Source organism: Oryctolagus cuniculus, chromosome 12 (assembly GCF_051225735.1).
Source record: "Oryctolagus cuniculus isolate XC-2025 breed Fujian yellow rabbit chromosome 12, ASM5122573v1, whole genome shotgun sequence".
NCBI lineage: Eukaryota > Metazoa > Chordata > Mammalia > Lagomorpha > Leporidae > Oryctolagus > Oryctolagus cuniculus.
The window spans coordinates 64,560,708-64,569,254 of NC_142878.1; the positions used below are offsets into that span (position 1 = coordinate 64,560,708).

General features: G+C 39.3%; 1 protein-coding gene across 6 annotated transcripts in view; it reads left to right on the forward strand.

Annotated features, from left to right (window-relative positions):
* The window catches only part of NUSAP1 (nucleolar and spindle associated protein 1), a 67,764-nt gene that overhangs the window by 2,094 nt on the left and 57,123 nt on the right, over nt 1-8,547 (forward strand). For all 6 annotated transcript variants that reach the window (XM_089310087.1, XM_089310091.1, XM_089310088.1 and 3 more), the window contains one exon: nt 572-660. The gene's annotated coding sequence lies outside the window, so the exon portion shown is untranslated. Of the gene's footprint in view, nt 1-571; nt 661-8,547 lie in introns of those variants that run through there.

The following is an 8,547-nucleotide window of genomic DNA, read 5'->3' on the forward strand; positions in this document are numbered from 1 at the left end:
GGGAGTGGATACGAACTGGCGCCCATATGGGATACCAGTGTCACAGGCAGCAGCTTTATCTGCTACACAACGCTGGCCCTGGCCGTGGATTTAACAGAGTTGAAAATACCAGATAGAGAAACACTAATAAATTAGCTCTTTTTTGTAGTATTTTCATGTCCAGGAGAAGAAAAAAACATCAGGGTCAGAGGAAAGGAGCTGACCATTCTTCTTCCCCATCTTACAGGGGACAGGGGTGTGAGCACCTACACTAAAGCAAAGGTCTCCATAGAGAGCTGGAACCCCTGGTACTTTTATGCACACTTTTTATTGAAAGAAGAGAGTCCATAGCTCACTAGATTCTCAATGGAGTGTGTTTCATAAAAGCTTGGGAACTTAAACTCCAAGACTTTTGACATCTTTCTAAAAACTAATGGCAGTTCAGGTAGAGTAACTTCTTTCTGATAGTTTATTTTAATATTTTCTGACCATGATCTCTTTTTTATTTTTTTAGGAATAGCTTATTTTGTTTGAATAATATTGTGTATCAGTGAGGTCTATATCCATACTTTACTGTTCTTTTTATTTTCAGGTTCCTTATCACAGGAAGAACATTTCCCTTGACATTTAGGTGCTTTTTATTCATCTGGAAAACAAGATTCTAAACTCAGGATTTGGCAAGTAAGTAAGAGTGAGCTCATCATTCTGAATACTGCTCCAGTGGCTTGAAAATAGCTAGATAAGAGTGGGTGGTTAGCCTAGCAATTTGCCTGTACCCCACATCCAGGTGGCTTGGTAGGATTATCAGTCCCACTTCCTTCCAGTGTAAGCTCTAGGAGGCAGAGGTGATGCCTCAGTAATTGGGTTTCTGCCACTCATGTGAAAGACTTGGATTGAGTTCCTCTCACATAAAAGTTTTTAGAAAGAAAATAGCTAGAGAGAAGGGAGCAGTGAGTCATTAGCTTCATCAGAAGGTGACCATTAAAAATTACTATTGACTAGTGATAGTTAGATTGCCCCCCCCCCCTTTAAAAATGCTTATTTATTTTTTTATTTGAGAAATAGGCAGAGACAGAGAGCTCCCATCCACTGGTTCACTCCCCAAATGCCCACAAGAACTGGGACTGGGTTGATGCTAAAACTGGGAGCTGGAAACTCATTCTGAGTCTCTCATCTGGGTGGCAGGAACCCGGTTACTCGTGCTATCCCCATCACCTCCCAGGGTCGCCATCAGCAGGAAGTTGGAGTTAGGAGCCAGATGTGGGAAACAAAGTACTCCAGTGTGGGATGGAGGCATCTTAACTGCTCTCTTAACCAGTGGGCCAGACACCTGCCACAGTCTTATTTTTCCTCAAAAGTAATGTACTAAGCAAAAAAGAAAAAAATGTTATCATTTGCCCAGTGGATAATTTTTATTGGATTTGTAAAAAGATAGATTTCATTAGATTGAAGGATATCAACTGGTTATATAAATGTTACTAGGCAAATTTTAGAATGTATTCAAGTTTTAATTATAGACAAAGTAGTATTTAATCATTCACTTCTAAAACTTTTCAGTATATCTTTAGTATTCCAAGATATACATCTATTCCGTGCCAAATGTTGGTATCTTCTAAATTGACCACAGAAGTAAAGTAGGTTTTGTTGTTGAAGGAGCAAGAAGTTGTATATGCTTTCTTTTCCTCCTCCTCCTTATCGTTATTATTATCATTATCATTATCATTATTATTATTCTGACATTAACCTTATCTGCAAACCAGGCTTCATTCCTACTGTGTTAGTTTGCTAGGCTTATTGTAACAAAGCACCACAAACTGGGTAACTGAGAAATAGAGAAATTTATTGTCTCATGGTTCTGTAGGTCAGATAGAAAAAAGTAAAGTTGGTGGCAGAGCTCCTCTTTGAAGGCTCCAGGGAAGGCTCTGTTCCAGGCCTTATTTCTAGCTTCTGGCAAATCCCTGGCTTATGGCAGTATAATCCCGATTTGCGTTTAGATTTCTCCCTATGTGTCTGAATCCTAATTTTCCCCTTTTATAAGGCTACAAATCATACTAAGTGAGAGGCCCAGTCTATCCCTGTATGACCTCATCTTAACTACATATATCTGCTACACTTCCAATTCATCTCCCTGCTAAAGCACCTGGGAAAAGCTCTTAGCTCTGGCCTGGCCTAGCTCTGGCCATTGTGGGCAATTGGGGAGTGAACCATGGGATGGAAGGCCCCCCCCCCCCGCCCCTTCTCTCTCTGTAACTCTTTCAAATAAATAAATACATAAATAATTATTTTTTAAAAAAATAAATACATTTTATGAGCCAAGGAAGGCCTCATTGAGGAAATGGCATCTGGGTAGATTTGCTGGAAAGGGTAGCTCTGCAGATACCCAGAGCAGAGATGTCCTGAAGTGGGAAGAGCCAGTAAAAGCCTACAAGCTAGAAGCATGGCTCAGAAAGAGCATGGGAACCAGTGTGGTTGGAGCTCATCAAGGAGGGGAAAGATGGGAGTGAAAAGGTACAGATACTACAGGGAATTGTAGGTTATGAACTTGGTTGTACAAAGGTACTATTTTTCAGCCACTTTCACATGGGTCTTGCGGTTTTTGATACATATCAGGAATCTTCAAAATTCATAGAAAATGGATATGATGAAAATATGTGTGAACAATTTTTGCATCAAAATTTATATTTTAATTCCATTTTTTGTCCAGTATATGTTTACAGTATATAAAATTGAAATTATGTCTGAGGTATATAGATACTTTGAAGAGAATGCAAGCTTGAGTTTCTAGTGTTGCTTTTTTTTGAAGATTTATTTTATCTGAAAGAGTTACACAGAGAAAGAGAGGCAGAGAGAGAGTGAGAGGTCCTCCATCTGCTGGTTGAGCTGCACTGATCCGAAGCCAGGAGCCAGGAGCTTCCTCCAGGTCTTCTCATGTGAGTGCAGGGGCCTTCTTCTACTTCTTTCCCAGGCCACAGCAGAGAGCTGGATTAGAAGTGGAACAGCTGGGACAGGTGGCAGTGCACCCATATGGGATGCTGGTTCGCGTCCCAGCTGCTCCTCTTCCAATCCAGCTCTCCACTGGATTGGAAGGCCCCCGGCTTTGGATTGGCACAGCTCTGGCCGTTGTGGCCAACTGGGGAGTGAACCAGCGGATGGAAGACCTCTTTCTCTCTCTCTCTCTCTCTCTCTCTCACACACACACACACACACACACACAGCGCCAGCCCCTCGGCTTTTTCATATCGTGCTTTTATACTTTCTGGCTACTGCCACTTTTCTTACGATAATACTGCATTGGCTGTTGTGATTGGACAGTTTCTTTTAGAACAATGTGTAATCCAAAATTCTCTCTTTAAAATTAAGCTCATGCAGAGGAGGCTGTCCTAGTCTTACTATTTTTAATTTATTTTGTCTTTTCAGATATTTCTGTGTTGACTCCTAGAGTGGGTAGTCCTGCTTCCTTTATCCAGTCACTTTCATCGTTCTTGAAATATGGATATTCTTCTCTGCACATTACCTCCATGATTTGGGATGGAAAAGACTGCTTTTCTTTTGTTCCACCTCTCAGATTCAACAGAGAACCCCGTGGCATGCAGCTGTCAGGCTGACTTCCCCAGAAAGAAAGAAGCCACTGATATGAATCTTCTGCTGCAGTTTTCCTAATTATAAAGAAATTATTTACACACTGAAGGCTGATGTTTAGTTTGAAGCAGGTGCTTAGGTAGGGGTACTTGTCAGTTCTCTACCTGTTGTTCCAAACAAGAAGAGTAAATACAAGGTGACTGCAGAGCTTGTCTTCCAGATCAGCCACTACCGTGAGGCGCACAATTGAGACCACAGCAGTAAATTCCAAATCTGCATTGGAATTTGAAATGAAAAGAGATGCTAAAGTGACACATGTTTATATATTTGAATCCTGGCTCATCCTGTGACATAGATTTCCTGGATAAGATCAAAGGTCCAGTTTAGCTGTTGAAGAAGAGTAAGGACAGGATTTCAAGGTTCATTTTATGTGTGAATAAACCACCACAATTTCTTTACACATTTTTACATGTGTAAATCCACATTTTTGGATAAAAAGAGGGATTTCTCTCCTAGAGAAGAAAGTTGTTGACTTCTTTCTCAGAAGTCTTAACACTTGAGTTTTACAATGTGTTTTCATTGTTCTAAGGAAGGACCAGATTGTGCAGGGGCTAACCCTGTGAATGAATGCTGGGATTTAGTTGCAAGGATGCTGAAAGAAAGCAAAATTTTTGTGTTCAGTATGAAACCCTATTCACCTCTCTAGATGGGAGGCTGCTGTGTTATAAATTACTTCATTTTTTGTGGACTCTTAATAGCACATGAGACTGTTTTCTGTGTTGCTATGGCTAGAAGAAAAATGGCATAAGTGGTTTTTCAGTTCGGAAGATGTGATGGACCTTATAACATAACCTGCCTACAACTTTGGACATAGAGGAATGAAAAAATGAAAAAAAGTATCCATATAGATAGTTCCTTTCTCCCAAGAAAAAGAAACAAAGATATCTTATGTAGCACCATTGACATTATGGCATTTTGTATTATATCCCACATTTTTTATAAAAGCATAGATGACTTTTTCTTCAACGATGGGTACCTGGATGTGTGATTAGTTTTTCTGGGTGATAAGTGTAATGTTTGAAAAGACTGGGACTCGTGTACCTTTCCCCAGTAGAAACTGAACTCAAAGAAAGGATCTCAGAAGCAATGTGCCCAAATTTGTGGTTGGGTCATTGTAGATTCAGAAGAAATTCAGGGTCTGAAAAATCTCAAGAAAAATAGTTTGAATAAGAAATATGGATCTTCCTTTTTTTCCCCTTAGCAGTTAACAGCATTTGATGAGCAGACTAAGGGAACGCAGTCCTTGCTTCCACACCAACAGAAGACCATTGGATGAGTTATTCCATCTGTATCTAAGAGTAAATTCTTTGCTTATGATTCTTTGTGAGTAAAGAAGGATATTTAAAATTTTTAGATGAAATTAAGAACAGGTAGTGTTAAGTCCTCTCTGTTTTCTGAAATGTTTGCCCAGGGCCTTGCGTGCTGTAATGTTGGGAACTTGGGGCAGATTTACTAAAATTTGAAAGTAATAGAAATGGCCGAAACAGGATTGGTTAATCAATCTGAATTGGAATAAGCTTTTTAGTAAAGTAAATAGTATAGATAAATATAATTTAACTGGGGTCAGTTCCTGAGTGGTAAAGCGTAGTAGAAATAACTTTGGTAAAAGGTACTTAAGCTTTTCTCTTAAGTGACCTCCCAGCCATTTTTTGATGCTTTCCTTTTAGTACTTTAGAATCATTAAAGACAGAATGGAGCCCTCACACACAGGTTCCACTGGTGTGTTGAGAATATTGGATCTTGGAGAATTTGTTTCTTCCAGTCGTCTGATACCCATCTTCCCGTGTCCTTTTCACACCTTTTCTGAGTAAGTACATTTGGCAGGGAATATCAGCACCAGTGCAATCAGTTCTGGCCCACTGTTTGAACAGGTGTTAGATCACAGCTCAGAGAGCCACTGATTAATGTTCTCTTTCAAATGTTACTGCATCTTCCATAGTTGATACCAAGTAGCACTTAAAATGGGTATATTCTAGTTGTAGTTACCCAGTGCTTACCTAACACATCTGTTTGTTTTGGGGGGGGGGTGTCTATTTTGCTCCTCTTAATGGCAGAAGGTATGTCAGGCAGGACTGTACCTCAGTCTGCAGCTGTGCCTCCTTTTTCTTTGCTCATCCATGTTAGCTGGCATTTTTTCTTTTGAAAAGTTCAACAAAAGCGGGATATGTGCAATAGAAATATATATATGTATATTTTAATACTTGTGGACAAATGTTACAAGTTGTTTAAGAACAACAAAATCACCAATGTCTTCCATTTTGAGATGTGTATAGTTTTGTAAGCATTAGTGCTTGGTAGCATATTGTAGTGCCATGTTAGGGGTTAGTGCATGAGCCTAGTAATAATTTTAAACTTCAGGATGATTTATTGATAATAACCAATAGTGTAAAAAGAGTGGAATATCTAGACCTTTTTTCATAAATATCAGAATCTTTGATACTCTCCCTGGGGAAAGGAGATTAAGGCCAAAAAGACTCATTTATAAATAGAAATAGGGGTTTGCAACCTGAAATATTTTGAGGATATTTAAGTTTTTCATGAGGTAGCTGGAGACCAGCTGCCTTTGTATCCTTTGAAACCTCAGATCAGAATGAGACCCCGTTTCATGATTCTGCTTTGCTTAGTTTGAGGTGAGCTTATTCTTAACATTGTCTTCACATTGTATGTTTTGAGTTCATTATTTTCCCACTCCATTTACATCAAGAAATTGTTTTACATTTTGCATGTCTTACTGAAATGCTATGTTAATTGCTTCAGTGAGTGTTTTTCTAGTCTGCGGGCCATTTATGTTTCCTGTCTGTAGCATGTGTGTTAATGGAAAACACTGTCAATAGTTTGGACTGTGCTAGAGTGTTACTGGCCCTTCCTTTTTCTAAATCTGCTGAATTGTGTATTGACAGCTTTTGGACCTTTTCTTGAGAATTGGAAATGTAGCCTACCTAGGTTTCCATGTGATAAGTGGACTGTTTCCTTTCGTTTTAATAAGCCTCGGGCAGCTTCCATTTTTTACTTCCCAAAATAAGTTGTTTTGTTCTGAAAGCACAGATAGCTAGCTTTCCTGTAAAGCTACCTCAAAAAGCTGCCTTGAGAACTTAGAAGTGGCAGTTTTCTGGGGTGATATGTAAATCTCAGTATAACAGAGTCCAGGATTTGTTGACGGATATTCTACATGAGTATGATAGGAAATGCAAAACTATTTGAATGTGGCGTATCTTGTACAGAAGCAAGCTAGACAAGTAGACTGGCAGCAGAGCTCCAGAGACTTAGCTTTACATTCAGTGCATGGATTTAAAGTAGTTGTACGCTTGGTTCCAGTAGTTTGGTGCCTGAGAGAATTCATTTTTGAAAAGCATTTAATTTTTTTTAAATACCTCTGAAAAAGTGATGAAACAAAAGGTACAAAATAGCACAGTATATAGGAAAGGATATTTCCTGTTGCAAAAAATTTTTTAAAAGCCATAAAATGAACTCATAGGTTTCAAGAGGTAGCAGCTTCGTAGCAATACCAGTTGTGCATGTGTAGTGAATGGCATCAGCATGGCTGTGCAGTAGAGTGAGTACTGCTTGAGTTTGTGGGGCTCTCTGATTAAGAGAGTTACACAAAAGAAAAGAGAGATTCTAGGTGAAGATCATATAAAAGGTACTTTGTTTTAAAACAGTATGAATCTATATGAATGTATAATTGTGTGAGAAAAACTTTTGTTTGAGGTTAAAGGCCAATTTGTTTCCCCAAGCAGAGGGTTAGAGCCCTTGTAGTGAAACCTTTTCTAGTGCTGAGTTCGGAAACAGATTTGCTTCTGCAATCCCAGTGACTCCAGCCTGTGAGATTTTTCAGATGTGCCCTTTAGCAACAGGCATTTATTCTATAGAACGGGTACTTTAATGCTTTCTTACTTCCATCTTTCTCCATTGGCCTCCAGGTACATTTTTAGAAAGGAAAAGTGTGGTGTACGTATGTTTAGGATTGAAAAAGCAAACCTGGGAACATGGATCGGCTTTTCCTCATGCTTATGGTTAGAGAAGTTAGAATGTAAAGGTGAAAAACAAAAAGGAATAGCCAAAGACTCTCAACTGGTTTTTTAAAAACCTTGTTTAATGTAGATGTGCTGAAGCCTGTGGTCTTCGACTACTTATTCAACAAGCAGAAACTGGGAAACTAGTTTCTGGATCTGTAGAATCACACAGCTCACATCAGGACCTAATAGTGGAACTAGAGTGACTTGACTTCCCTTTACCTCATGTCCATGTTGGCCATCAGCACCTCAGAGATCCCTGAAAAGACTGAATCTGTGTCCCCTTGTTTTCCCAGGGGAAAAAACTAAAAGTGGTTTAGATCGAAGAATATCATGAATATTTAATTCTTAAATGGCCTCTCCAGCAGACAGGGAAAAGTCTATTTTAAGTTGATTATAGCTCCTCTTTAAATGTCTTATGCCATCAGTTGGTGTTAGACATTGGAACAACAAAGCAATACTCACACATTTGCATGACCATGGGAACACAACTACTTATTACAGTGGTGGCAACAATTCAGTTACTTGCAACAATTAGGTTACCCTTGACAGCCATGTTAATAAATGCTAAAATATGCCACAAGTTTTTGTAGACTCAAAGCATGTAATTACTTTTTTGAGAGTTGTGATCTCATGTTTACTTTTTATGTACCTATGATATGCAAAATATGAAGAGACCCCTGGCCTTCAGGAGTTTACATTCTCATGGTGCTGCTGGTGCAAGCAAATTGCTTCTAGTTCATTTAGAACATTGCTTGGCTATTCTACCACATTTGGAAGGATCCCCTGATCATCATTTTAAAAAGCAGAGGGCTATGCTGAATTTCAGGGCACTGATATTTGCGTTTACATTGTATTGGCTCTGCTCTTCATCAGCCCCCCCCCCCCCCCCCCCGTAAGCTGTGCAGGTACTGTT